This window comes from Parasteatoda tepidariorum, chromosome 3 (assembly GCF_043381705.1).
Source record: "Parasteatoda tepidariorum isolate YZ-2023 chromosome 3, CAS_Ptep_4.0, whole genome shotgun sequence".
NCBI lineage: Eukaryota > Metazoa > Arthropoda > Arachnida > Araneae > Theridiidae > Parasteatoda > Parasteatoda tepidariorum.
The window spans coordinates 26,877,340-26,892,901 of record NC_092206.1 but is presented as its reverse complement, the minus strand read 5'-3'; the positions used below and the strand labels follow the sequence as shown (position 1 = coordinate 26,892,901).

At 29.6% G+C, this 15,562-nt stretch overlaps 1 long non-coding RNA gene across 1 annotated transcript in view; it reads right to left on the bottom strand.

Annotated features, from left to right (window-relative positions):
* Positions 1–15,562, bottom strand: part of LOC139425136 (uncharacterized) — a 129,453-nt gene that overhangs the window by 75,616 nt on the left and 38,275 nt on the right. Inside the window, exon 2 of the long non-coding RNA XR_011636366.1 lies at positions 14,393–14,438. This is a non-coding gene — a long non-coding RNA (uncharacterized lncRNA). The remainder of the gene's footprint in view (positions 1–14,392; positions 14,439–15,562) is intronic.

The following is a 15,562-nucleotide window of genomic DNA, read 5'->3' as shown; positions in this document are numbered from 1 at the left end:
TTATTATTTTCATATTATTAAATAAATTATTCGAAACTCGTTGATTCTAATAATTATTTTTGCACTGATTTAGAACTGTTTAGATTGATTTTTAAGTTGAACTTATTGATTCAAAAGATTTAAATCAAGTTAATTTTCTCACTCATACGAATTGATACTTGCACTTACAATATAGCACAATATAATAGTTTATTTACTCACCCATACAAATCAACACTTACCCTTAAAATATAACACATACTCGTTAACTAAATATTTATTTGGTAAATGATACTAAACTAAGAAATAAGCTAATCATTTGAATAATAAAAATATTTTAAAATAACTTATTCGAAACTATTTTTGTAAATTTAATTATTATTTTTCTATTATTAAATAACTTATTCAAAACTCGTTGATTCTATTAATTATTTTTGCTCTGGTTTGGAATTTTTAAGTTAAACTTATTGATTCACAATATTTAAATCAAGTTAATTTTCACACTCATACGAATTTTCACACACAATATAACAACTATTTGCTGACTAGTTCGTTTTTTCGGTAAATGGCTCTTTGGAAAAGTCATTCTCTATTTCATAGTGTTAAAAAACATATTCCAAATTTTTATTGATTGAAAACTTTTTTTTAATCAACCAAATAGAATGCCTCTCGAAAAAAGTACCAAATGCTTATTCATTTTTAAACAAACAAAATCACTTTATTCGAAGGAGTTAAATCGAATTAGTTTATTCACTCACTCATACAAATGAATACTTACTCATAAAATATAACACATACTCTTTAACTAAATTTTTATAATACTATTGATAAAACAACAATTCATTAAATAATATTTAAAAAACTTTACAAAATTTCGATTAAAGAAATACATTTTTAATCTGTAGTTGAATAATATTTAAAATAGTATTTCGTATCAAATAGCTTAGAACTGATAGAACAAAACCTGTAGATTCGAAAGATCTAATTCACATCAATAAACTTATTCAGCCAAATGAGTCAAAATTAACAGATATTTACTATATTACAGTCTTAAAATATAACAGATATTTACAAAGTTTTTGTTTGGCAAATGGCTTATCAAAGCAATTATTTATTACGTTGTCTTCTAAAATTAGCAATTTTCAATCAGTGATTTTAAACAAAGCAGAAAAAAATCAAATATGCAGATAAATTATCTGAATTGAAGAAATTTAATACTGATCGAATAAATTCTATTGGTTTTTAAGATTTGAATCAAAACCATTTATTTTCTCAGCGTTTCGAATCAACATTTACACTTAAAATCTTAGACATATTCACATAAAAAAAATTTTATGCGTGCATTAAATGGCTCATTGTTAGAACAATAATTAATTGCATTGTGTTTCAAAACCTTTACGAAATATTTATTGAATAGGCATCTAGTGAATCAGAATAGTGAAATCAGAAAAAATTAAAGCCTCTCAAAACATTAGTATTTCTAAACTACAAAATTTACAATCGATAAAACAAAATATATACAATCAAAGGATTTAATTCAAATTAATAAATTTACTCAACCATATGAATTAATACTTACTCTTAAAATATAAGGGGTATTTACAGACAAAGTTTTTTGCTCGGTAAATGGCTTATTTTCAAAGCAATTATTTATTACGTTGTCTTTCAAAATTAGCAATTTTGAATCAGTCAATCAGAGATTTTAAACATGCTCGAAAGAATTAAACATACAAATAAGTTATCTGAATTGAAAAAATTTATTACTGATAGAATAAATTCTATTGGTTTTTAAGATTTGAATCAAAATCATTTATTTTCTCAGCGTTTCGAATCAACATTTACACTCAATATATAAGACATATTCACATAAAATTTTTTTTATTAAATGGCTCATTGTTAGAAAAATGATTAATTGCATTGTGTTTCAAAACCTTTACAAAATTTTTATTGAATGAAGACTTCTTTTTAATCAGTGAAATTGAACTCCTCTCCAAAAAATTAAATTAGGAACATAAGTATTTTGAATTGAAGCATAATACCAAAGAATCAGCTTATTATTGAATATCACCTCGTAACAGAAATTCAAAACCGTTCGAGTAAAAATATCGTCTTACTTACCTTAATTAGTTCGTTTAAAATAAATTCTTGCTTCACTAATTATCGCGAGGTTTTACAACCACAGAAAAAATGGAGAGGATTTTAATGAGGGACAGTGAAATTAAACTGACTTGACAAAATTTATTTGAGCGTCATAAAAGTTGCTCCAACTTATTCTCTTGATAACACAATCAGTTTTTGAATTAAAATCTGCAGTAAGCTAAAAGAGTTAAATTACCCTTTTATATTTTCTTCTTGCTATAATCAGCCGATACTTTTGTTTTTATGCCTATTAAAACAAAACTTTTTACAATAAATCTTTGTTTTAAGCATTGTTGTAAAGGGCTTTAATTAGCAAATGAGTTATCTAATTAACTACTTCAAAAATGTATGTAGTTTCAGAAACATCTTTTTCACTTGTACTTAAATACGTTGATTATTAGTTTTTCCAGTTAACTACTAAAATGCAATTAATTAAAAGCTTTTATGTGGAAAACATTTTTTTCTTCTGATGGTTAAAGTGCAAATGTTTTTTTTTGTTTAAAATTCAAAATGGGTTTTAAAGTTTATTATAGGGATTGTACATTTTGTGCGGGCAAAAAAGTAGTTTATACAGATTGAGTTATTAACAAACAAAATTTCAAATGTTTTTTAATGGCGCAAGAGGGATGTACAGTGTAAATTTAAACGACATCAAAAAATAAAAGAGATTAGTTAACTTAGTCTGACGCAAGAACAAAAAAGAAACGAAAATGGTAATGGACAAAAAGGAGGAAATAAATAACTAGGAGAAAAATTTAGAATATTGTATAGAATCTTAACGAAATACATAGACATTTTTATAATAATTTACATCGTATTAATGATGCCTGTTTTCTTCTTTTTTAAACGTATTCAAATTACAATTAAAATTCAATTTTATAAAAAAAAAATGTTTTCCTACCTGTTCTTTATTTTTGCAATTTAATTGGAAGTCACTTTAAATAAAAAATGACAATTTTAAATGAGTTTCATTGGTTTAAGCTGTTTTTCGCATTGTAAGCATAACGATATTTATTAAATCATAATAGTCACACCAAGCAAAACAAAATAAAGATTTAAACAGCTTCTTCGCCATATTTTTATTAATTTTCGCATTTTTAATCAACTGTCTTTACAAAGCAACCTTGATGAGGAAAAACTTTCCTTAACGAATTTGATGCCAAGATTAAAGTCTTACAAGCCTTTTTCTTGCGTAAATGATCAGATGTACACGATATATATATATACGTAGAAGAGCCATTACATTATGATCACCCACCATTTATAACAATGGGCTCGCCCAGGTTTTCATGGTTTCTCACCCAGGAAAATTGTTTTCATGGGGCACATTAGGACCCATAATCCTTATAGAACAATCCCTTACGTCTACAAGCTACTTGAACATAGTTGCAAACCAGGTTCACACATTCATGGCAACAGTTTTTCCTGCGGGGGATGGGGTTTACCAACAGGATAATGCACCATTTCATAAGGTTCGAATCGTCGAGGAACATTCCAGTGACTTTCAAATCATGTCTTCGCCTCCAAATTCACCTGACCTTAATCCAATAGAGCATTTGTGGTCCTACTTGGAAAACCAAATTCGTGCTGCCACGCTACCCCCTTGCAATGTGAGGGAATTGCAGGACCAGTTGGTGAGCGCTTGGTACCAGATACCTCACTCTACCTATCAGCACCTTGTGGAATCAATGCCACGGCGGGTGCTAGCAGTTTTGACGGCTAAAGGTGGTCCTACATGTTATTAGCAGGGTGGTCATAATGTAATGGCTCGTGTGTGTGCGTGTCCGTGTGTGTGTGTGTGTGCGCGCGTGTGTGTGTGTGTGTGTGTGTGTTATGCGTATGATGAAATATGGTTGGTCCTAGTGTTATATGACTTAGTACGAGAACTAAATACTTTTTCCCGTAGGTTTTACTTATTATTTCCCATTAGATTTATAAGAAAACTGTCCACAAAATATTGTTACAAACGTAATTCCTTTCAGTTGATTTTCAGATTTTTTTTTCTCCAAAAAAGATGTCATAAATATATGGAAGAAATCGTCGGGGCAATACATCTGGAACAAGTCCGCAATCAGTTTATATGAGAAATGACACTAATTATGGTCATCTCAGACACAACAGAATGTAAATTTGGATAGATACTTCGATTTATTTTATTACATTTTGCATTGTTTATTGAGTATCCACTATTCCTAACAATGTACTAACGGTGATCTTTCTTAATCAATCCTGGTACGGGGAGCGAACTACATTTGTATGTTGTTTTTCTAGGATGTTACTGACAAAATAAATTAAATATGTTCTGAAAACTACAAAAGAAAACTATTTCTGTTAAGTTTACTTTTCATTGTTTTATTTTAGACTTGTAAGATTTTTTTCTAGCTTTAGTACGGCTAATACTAAAGTAATTCTTATAAAGTGGATTTTCATACTTTATTTTTTCCAAATAAGATTACATAAGCGTATCGAACAATATCAATGGGAAAAGAAATCAGCGGAGTAAAAGATTTGGAATAAGTCTGCAATTCGTTTATAAATGAAATGAGACTAAATGTCATTATGGTCATATCAGGCACAATAGAATGGAGACTTGGATAGCTACTCCCACTTCTTTTATTACTTTTTGCATTGTTTATCGACTATCTACTATTCCTGAAAAAGTAATATAGATGAAGACCCTGTTTAATTGATCCTGATACTGGGAGCAAACTAACTTTATATATGTATGAAGATTTTATTTAAATTTGGTGATAAAATACATAAATAAATTCAGAAATATACAAAAAATTATTTCTATTAAGTTTACTTTTCATTGTTTTATTTTAGATTTGCAAGATTTTTGTTCTTGCTTAAGTTCGGCTAATACTAAAGTAATTCTTATAAAGTGGATTTTCATAGTTTATTTCTTCCAAATAAGATGACATAAGCGTATCAAACAATATCAAGGGGAAAAGAAATAAGCGGAGTAAAAGATTTGGAATAAGTCTGCAATTTGCTTATAAGTGAAATCAGACTAAATGTCATTTTGGTCATATCAGGCCCAATCGAAAGGCGACTTGGATAGCTACTCCCACTTCTTTTCTTACTTTTTGCATTGTATATCGACTATCTTCTATTCCTGAAAAAGTAATATCGATGATGAAGACCTTGTTTAATCGATCCTGATATTGGGAGTAAACTAAATTTATATATGTATGAAGATTTTATTTAAAGTTAGTGATAAAATACATAAGGTAAAATAAATAAATTCAGAAAACTACAAAAAACCATTTCTGTTAAGTTTTCTAATAATTATTTTATATTTGATTTCTAAGAAAATTCTTTGGTCTAGCCCGATAATACAAAAGTAATTTTTCTCAGTAGATTTTCATATTGTATTTCTTCCAAATAAGATGCCATAAACTTATCGAACAATATCACTGAGAAAAGAAATCGACAGAGGAGTAAAAGATCTGGAATAAGTCTGCAATCCGTTTATAAGTGAAATGAGAGTAAAAATCATTATGGTCATATCAGGCACAACAGAATGGAGACTTGGATAGGTACTTCCATTTCTTTTATTACTTTTTGCATTGTTTATCGACTATCCACTATTTCTAACAATGTACTATCGATGATGAAGAACTTTCTTAATCGATCCTGATGCTGGGAGCGAACTACCATTCGGTGTATATATATCTATATTCAACACACATATAGTTTTTCTATGTGTGATCGATAAAAAAAAAATCCGAGAAAAGAATAGAGTTCTGATTAGCCCCAGTTGTATCTAGGAAGAAGGCTACAATAAAACATCTTTTTTTTCCTACTCTTTTACTTTTTCATTGTTTGACGTTAGTTTTGTTTCTTCGGGGCGACTTTCTGTTGATAGGTAAGACTCCAATTCCCATTCCTCATCCCCTAAAAATCTTGCTATTGATTATTTTTTATTGGCTTTTAAAGTAAAAAGGGGGATTTGGGTTTATCTTCCTCCAAACGAAGTGACTTTCGAGAGAGTGAGGGCAAATACGAAGAGAATAGCCCTTTTATTTTGGAATGATTACTTTGCTGGCTGTAACAAGAAGAAAAGAACAACTTTTCGGTGTTTTCCTTTGTTTTTAGTGCATTTCTACTTCTTTTCGTTGTCTTTTTCTTCTTCTTCTTTGTTCTTGCTACTTTTCTTATCGTATCTACTCGGCGACATGTTTACTGTGAACGCCGTTGCAGAAGAATCATTTTCAATTTTCTGCCTCGATACCTCCCATTCCACTTAGACCAGAATTGAAGAATGGGTGGGTTTTAGTCCACCAATCCTGTCTTCCAAACATTTTTCTCCAGATTTTTTTTTTAAAAACATTTATTTTATTTTTACAATCTTCTGTCGAATCTCATAAAAGTGATGAATGTTACGACTATATATCTTGAGAACTGAGTTAAATTCTGTTCGGGTATTAGATAAAGTTTTTATCATTTTCTCAGAAAGTATTGCTTTCATTTTTTTCTTAATATTGTGAAATAAAGGGATCTCAAATTTATTTTGAAGCAATGCTTGCATATATTTCTTTTTTACTTCCGTGTCTTTATTTCCAGCGGAATTAAATTTCTAACTTTGTTCTTGAAAGGCTTTAGAAAAACAAGTTTATTTATGTCATAAACATCATCCCATGTAGAGTGTTTTGCGTGAATATATATNTATATATAGTATTGCGTAGTGTGTATATATACATATATATAACATCTGAGCAATGTAGGTGAAGGGAAACTCCTTTTATATTGGAGCGATAAAGGAATTGTGATTTCCAGACTAGGAATCCAGCACTTGTTAATCTGGTTATAAAATTAACAGCTTAGTCTTATTTGCTTAAGTTGGACTAAAACCCTGCTTCAAGGAACTAAGTGGCTTCATATGGCGTTCACATCAGCACATCAACTGCTAAGCGAAGGGAATGTTGATTAGGTCTTGTATTTTATACTGCAGTTCAGTTACTTCAAAAATGGTTTAAATTGCGGTAGAAATGTTTTTTATTCTGTGTGAAGTGAACCTTAATTTTTTGATATAATTGCGCCCTCTAGCGTGAGAGATGTAAAAATTGGATTTTGTTTGTTTTTTTGTTATGGGCAGAACTGCGGTGTTGCTATTTATGCGAGAATAAGGGAGTTGGTCGAGAATAAGTGAGAAATCCGGGGTTACCAATTGAGGAGAGAAGGAGAATGAAAACTCGTCTTAATTTAAAGGAATGGAGGAAGTATTGTCGTCCATGCTGGAAGTCGAAGTTCAGTTCAGCTGACCATAAAATTAACGGCTCAGGCTTCTTGACTAAAGTATATGCCTTGCCTCAATGAGCTAAGTGATTTCATAAATCGTTTAGCACACACCGCTTTTCCATTAGAATAGGCTAAAGAAGCAGACAGATCCCAAAATTTGTGTTTTTGAAGATCACTCAAGAGACAAGAGAACGCGATATCCTGAGCACATTCCTTTTACCTGTGGCCAAATTAGTGTGTTGGATGGGTTCTATTTTGTCAATCATATCTTCTAAACATTATTGTTGTGATATATGTATTACTTTTCAATATTAACCACTAAAAAACAATATATATATATATATATTTGCTCTTCCCACAAGACTGAATTTTAAGTTGTTTTGAATGCAATGCTCAAAAAAAATGCTAACATATTTACGTTGTCTTAAATGTCGTTTGTTTCAATATCTGCAATACTTTTTACAACCACAAATGAAAAGTTTATTCATAAAGAAAAAAGTTTTGGCAGAATAAATATCCGTATCAGAAATCTTGAAATTTTGAAGTCCACTCAGAAGACAATAGAATTTTTAATCCTCAGAATACTTCTCTTTAGTTTTAAACCAGAATATGAAATGGCAGTTATTGCATCCACGACATCTCTCTGCAAATATTTTTTTACCGTTTTCGTTATTTTATGTGTAACGTATTTAAAACCTCTCTCATTAATCAGAACATTATATGCTTTAAAAATGTAAAAGGAAAATGATTGTGAAATAAACGTTTTTAAGCTTCTCTCTTAAGCTTCTTTCATCTGAAAAATGGGTTTGCATTTCCCTTACTAAAAGAAACATTTAAGAAAATTTTAAAATACCTCTCAATGTATCTCAAGTAGGCAATGTTGCAGTAACTTTGCTCAAGTAGTATTTACGACTAAAATATTTAGATTTTCTTTATCTGAAAAAATCAGGAGAGCCAGAGTGAAATATGAAAAAAATCGGAGAAAAATAGTATTGGTTCCAATTCTCTATACATATTTTTAGGTTATGAAAACCTTACTTTTGGTGCAATATTAAATAATTAATTATTTAATATTGAACCAAATATTAAATAATTAATTTGGTTCAATATTAGAGAACCTTAAAGGTTCAATATTAAATAATTATAAATAATTTTAATTTGAAACAGTGTCAAATATAATTGCAGTACATTTATTACATGTTTATTTTTGTGTATAAAAATGAAATAAATGTATACGTATAAATGTATCCCCTTTCATACATGAATAAAATCTGATTACTTGTAATTGAAAAACTCAATGGTTGAAGGTTTTAAGTGATGTTTAGGAAGTGCGAGTAAAAATAATTTAATGTTAATACGTTGGCAATGGGGACTAATTGAACGTTTGTTTACAAAAATTATTGAAACCTTCATCAAATTTTATTGAATTGGTGTAAACTAAATTTAAAGTATATATGTTGACAATGGGAACTCGTCGAATTTCTTTTACCAAGCACTTAAAACCTTCTTCCACTTGAAGACCACTCATTTATTTTCCTTTAATATCTTCATATTCAATAATTTAACTTAATTGTGTGTGATTTAAGCTTTCACCTTCACTCATGAGTTTATTCCTATTACATAATTATTAATTAAAGAACTTAGTGGATAAAGGTTCTAAGCTAAATTTTAATAAACTTGAGTAAATGATTTTAACAGTGTACAACATACAATGACAATGAGAAGTAATCGGTCATTGCATTAAGACCAGATGCTATTAGAACCCTCTTCCACTTCAAAAATACTCTTAAGATTGGCCCTTAATATCTTCATTTAACGAGGTTTTCAAAACTTAAAGGGTTGGTAAAATGAACTAATATAAAATAGCCAAATGAAATTAAAATAAGATTTTTTTTCATGCGAAATCTGTCTCTTTCAAAAACATTTTATTACTTTTTCTTCCACTAACCTTTTTAAATAAAGGACATTTTAAAACTAGAAACAAATCAATCGCTTTTATTTCAAGGAGTAAGCCAAGCGATTTTTTTTATCTAGGTAGTAATCAAACAATTTCAAACCTAGAAATAAATCAAACGATTGTGAACATGAACTAAACTATTTTAAGATCAGGAATATACCAAACGATTTTAAAACCTATAATAAACCAAACGACTTATCTTTAAGCCATGTACATTTTTTATTCAGATTTTTTCAGTTTTTATGATAAAAATTAATGTCTTTCCAAAACTATATTATTTATTGCCAAGCACTTCCGTGCAGATTCGCAACATTAATTATTTTAAAATCGTGAGAACTATCTTAAGTAGTAAGTTGTAAGCAAACTAATTTCGAATAGTTTGCTTGCAAAAATAGTTTCCGTGACAATGAAAAAACTATTAGCACTTCAAGATAAATGCTTAAACGTTCAATGAACCTTTGTTTGAAAGGCTTAATCTATTACCAAACAATCTATTCTATCATTTCTTATGACAAATCACCTTTATCTGGAAAAGACCTTCTTATAGGTACAATAAGAATTAGCGGCATTCTTACGCATGCATTGTCATTGGGGAATAAGAAGAGTCGGTTATCGACACTGGAACTACTTCATCATTTGCAATGGTCAAAGAAACGAACTTCTGATAAAAATGGTTCACCAGACACAAATCATAAGATTTATCGAGGACGGTTTTTCTTTCTTAGAAAGATTTTCATCTATAAGCTATAAAAGTCTTATTACATTAATATCTAAAGAAGAATACTCAATATCTATGGATGCGTATGAAAAACATCGGTTAACCATGCAGAAACTAATGTTTTATTTAGTTGTCAGTATATATTTGGTAGTTCTTTTCAATTTAATGTTTCTTCTAACTCATAATAAGAATCCGTTAAAAAGGTTGATAGGAATTTCTGAAACCATAATAAGAATCCGTTAAGAAGGTAGATAGGAATTTTTGAAACCGCAATAAGAATCCGTTAAGAAGGTAGGTGGAAATTTTTGAAACCTTACTGGGAATCCGTTAAGAAGGTAGATAGGGATTTTTGAAGAAGCACGTTCTGAACATAAAACAGAATTTTGTCTAAAAATCTTCTTATATCTCAAATGCTCAACAGGACACATTTCACTTTTTTCAGGAAAAATCAAATGTCTTAACCAATTTTTTGGTAAATGGAATTAAGCGGATCAAATTCTTAAACCCTTAATGTTTAAAAGAGCCATTTCAAAAGAGCATTTTCAAAAATTTAACAATATGAATTTATCCAAAAATTTTCCTGAAAAGTTTATCTGGTATAGAACGAGGATATCCAAAAAAAACATAAAAACGCATAAAACATAGAAAGCATAGGTTCAGGAAATTTTCACATTAATATTTAGACAAAAGCTCACTTAAACTAACATCAAATATATATTACGAAGCTGGTAATGTAGCGAATTTCATAAAAATTCTTTGAAAAATCATAAAAATAATTCTAAAGCGGCAAAAATAAAAACTGTTATTAAAAAAAAGTTTTTGAAAACTATAAAAAAATATCTATAATACAGCAAAAAATGAAAAATTGTTTTAGAATAGTTAGATTTTGTACTATTTGTATAATAAAAAATATACTACCGGAATTTTTTTTTTAAACAACCAACTTTAAACATTACCAAATTTCGAAATATTTTGGTACAAAATGTTTAGAACATTTTATCTTAATGTTTAATGTAATGTTAATGAAATATCTCTGTGATTGCTTTTTACATGGATTTTTTTTGATTGATTGATTGATTTTGTATCTTGTACGTAGCATTTAAATGTTCTTCTTATTCTAGAAAAAGCGTTATTTTGAACTAGGTTGAATTAGTTTCTGGTAAAGGAACCAATGTGTTTTCAATACACGTGAAAAAGAAGAATCTCGAAAAGAGTGCTCCTGATTTACTGCATTGTTCTCGCTCCCTAGAGACAGATGCTGTTATACTGCATCAAATTCTGAATAAATTGGTGATTACGTTCGTAAAATCACAAAGATAAACAATGCTACAAACTATGCCTGACGCAAAATTAAAAGGGAATGAGATTACAAAAAAGGAAATATCACTGGAAAATATAGTTATCTGAAGAAATTAAACATTCTGAAGAGGAGGTGCCTCAATAAAAGGGTGTGGACAACATTGAAGATTTTTTTTTCATTTTTTTGATCAAGAATTAACATATTTTATCAATAGTTTTCATTATTTTAAAAACATAAATATGACCCTATATAATATACAACGCATAACATTTTACAGTAAAAAAAAAGGTTTCGATCTTATAAATTTTAATTTGAAAATATTTGTTGCTTAAGTAACAACCAAAGTTAAGCCAAGAAATAGCATGAGCATTTCTGCACTGATTGTGTGTATAGCGTAGTTCTAATTCAGGAATTTTAAATTCTATTTTACGGTAGGTATATTTTCAAGTCCATATGTAGAAATCATTTATTACCCTCCTTTTTTATCATTTCAATATAAAATGTTTTCTCTGAATTACAAAATGAATAAGAAAGAAAGGAAGATCAGAAATATGAGAAAACTTTCAAAACCTACATTGTTTGCGGACATGTAACAAAAAATAAAATGGAATGTCAATTTATTTTTTATTTGTATCCAAAAATTCTCAAAATCCCATTCTATCCCAGAAACGCTGTCACTTAACATTTGAAGTTAACTCCAAGTTAGCGTTAACTTGCTTCAGAGCAGGTTGAATCTTGGATGAAATTTTAATTAGAAAATATTTGTCACTTTTTGGTATGCTATATCACATTTTAAACATTTTGTTTTTGCCCTAAAGTAAAAACCAAAGTTAAGTCAAGAAATAGTATGCGCATTTCTACATTTATTGTGTATCAATGTGCAGCAGACGAGTAAATATATCGTAGTTCTGTTTCAGAAATTTGAAATTCTATTTTACTGTGGGCATATTTTCAGAAATCCAAAGTGAAAAATAAATTATAAACATATTTTATGTTATTTTAATATGAAATGTTTTCTTTCAATTATAAAATGAATAAGAAAGAAAAGAAAATCCGAAATATGAGAAAACTTTCAAAACCTACATTGTTTGAGGACATGCAACAAAAAATAAAAGGGAATGTCAATTTATTTTCGATTTGTGTCCAAAAGTTCTCAAAATCCCATTCTATCCCAGAAAAGTTGTCACTTCACTTTGGAAGTTAGCTCCAAGTTAGCGTTAACTTGCTTCAGAGCAAGTTGAGCCTTGGATGGTGGTGTCTCAATAACAGCGCCATCTGTCGTCCATGCTGGGGCTTCGAAAAGAAAAGACATTAACGCTTTACGTCGATTGGTAAGAAAATCCGTCGATATATCGGTTGTTATAAACGAGGAAAATCGTAGGGTCGAGAAACAAAAGGGGAAAAGTTCCGGTCTTTCGAGATCTTGGAACATCCATCAATAATGTCGACCGGCTGATGATCCCACACTGTCGAAGCTGAATCCCTGCTGTCTTTAAAGAATTCTCCAAGGCCCGCATTTCTTCCCTGATTTCCGGCGTTCTTTTAATTCCGAATTTCTAGGATTCGGAAATATTCGATTGTGGAACTTTTGCAAACAGAAATTTAGCATGACGCTTACCTTAATTGCTATAATTAGCATATGAGATAAATTTTTCTAAAGTTTGAATTAGTTCTCCTGATTTTGTTGTACACGAACAATTCAGTTTAATATACATGTATTTTTAGAATGGAAAACAATAAGACTAATTTGTAGGCATTAAAAGCGTAACTAAAAGATAGTTTCATTTATTAATTTACTTTATTATGTTTTAGGCCTTCTTAAATATAGTTCTTAGGCCTTATATTTATTTTCTTATTATGTTTGCGCCAAATTTCACAAAGACTGTTTAGCTTTTATATGGATTAATAATAATACAAATTTAAATCTTTTGGGGAATAGGGCATAAATTGTTTGTTTTCTTTTAATATTTGCTTAACTATTTGAAAAAATAGACAGAGTAGCACATAATCACCACTCTTATCATATATTTTTTTTAAAATTCTAGTAGATTATAATTGAAGCAAAATATTATTCTTCTTGGGGATCACAAAAGATGTTAAATTAAGGAAAAAATAAAAGCGTTACACAAAAATTAAAAAATCAATTAGAGGAAATTGAAATTTAAAATAACTAACTAAGGAAAAGTGAGCAAACTAAAAGCACTTATTAGAAGCACCTCCAAGCTTAATACGGCAAACGCAGCGGTTTTGAAGCTTTTAATCCCAGCTTCCTCAATAATGATTCATTAAATTTTGTTAGATTTTTTTCCTCATTTACATATAAATATAGGACGCCAATATAAGTAAAGTAAAATATTTAAACTCTTTTTTACCTTATTTTTGATGAGGATTCTAAAAATATGTGTTAAGGGCAATAATTTAGGAAATCCCTTATTCATTTGGTTAATTTTAAATATTTATAGAATAAAATTCATTGTCCTTTTCCTTAAAAGAGGAATTTATTTCTCAATAAAAAAAATTTTTTTAAAAATTAAATAAATAATAAAGTGAACAAAAACGCAACAAAAGTTTCTTGCAGAGAAAATTTTGAACTGGAGATTGAAGTTTACGCGTTTAGAAAAATAATGCGATGAAATAAATCTCTTTTTATAACATAAATAAAATAAATTATTTCAACACAGACTATAAATTCTTAGAGAAATTTAGTGATATTATATATGTAAGACTCTGAGTAGTTTTCAACATGTACCGAAAACTATATTCCTGCTAAAAAATAAAGACAAAAAACTAAAACATTTAAGACCAATCCTTCTCACATACAAAACATTGGATAGTAGCTAAATTAGCGACATAAAACTAACAAAAAAATCATGAGGTTTTGTTAATGTTTTCATAGATCAAGTGCAATTGAATCGTTGGATTTGGGCTGAAACGGCCAACCAGTATTAAACAGTAAAATTAGGAATAGCGTAATAAGACGAAACAATATAAGCAAATAAAAGACCAACGTGGACACTTTTGAAATTCTGACACCAAAGAATTTAATAAAACTTACTTTGCTTCTTCAGACAACTTATCACAAATTCACTATATAAGTCACACTAGCTGCAAAATAACAACAGAAAGCAATTAATTTCCCAAACACACCTCTACAAAATACAAACGAAGTTACAAAATAAATTTATAATCCTGGTTCCACTACCCCTCCCCCCTTCAATAGCTCATATTACTCATTTATTGGAGCTGATTCAAGACTACCCATTGCAGAAAGCGGATTTAATATACTTTTATCACGTGAAACTTCCCTTTGTCCACCAAAGCTATCGAAATCCAGACGCCCCTTTTACTTAAGCTGACATAAGCAAGGTATTTAGTTCAAACAAATCAATCCTTTGAAGTTTCGATAGCAAGTTTACATCACTGGTACAAGGAGTGGGGAATTCGGACTGTTTTAAACCGGACTTTAATGCCCACTAATGAATGAATAAGGACAATGGGAAAGGATAGTGGATACTTTGATATCACTGGGGTCCTTGTCCCTGAGGTAGGGAAGATAGCTGGAGAGTAATGATGGGGTCCACAATAGACATCTGGAGAGTATCTTTGAGTCCATTTGTACGATTATGTAGGGAACGAAAATGGCAGTATTGTTGGGTTCTCAAGGAAATGAGAAAGCTTTTCTCTTCAGTTTTGGTCGCCAAGTACTTTTGATGTGATTTATTTAGTAATAATATGAGTAATATTACGTGTTGATATTGCCAGTTGGCGTCATTTTATTTTAGTTATTATTTTTTGAGATAAAAAAAGAAAAAAAAGCAGTTTACATCATTGCTCAATGGGAATGGGAAGCCTGAACTGCTTTAAACTGGACAATGTCCTCCAATGAATAAATAAAAACAACAAGAAACGTAGGGAGTGTTTCGGTATCACAGTCCTTGCCCCAAAGGAACAGGCGATAGCTGGTGAGAAATGAAATGTCCCACAATGGACATCAAAAAAGTATCTTAGAGTCCATTCGTATGATTATGTAAGGATTGTATACCTATTTTGCAGTAATATATGATGTATTAATATATAATGAGAAATGCATAATAATTTAATTTTCAATATATTTTTTGAACAAAGAACATTTAATGTGAAAAATTCTAAGTATTAAATAGGAAAAATAAGTTGATGCCCGTTGTGTCGGCGAATTTACAAAAAAAATAGTGCGTGGAGTCCCTCC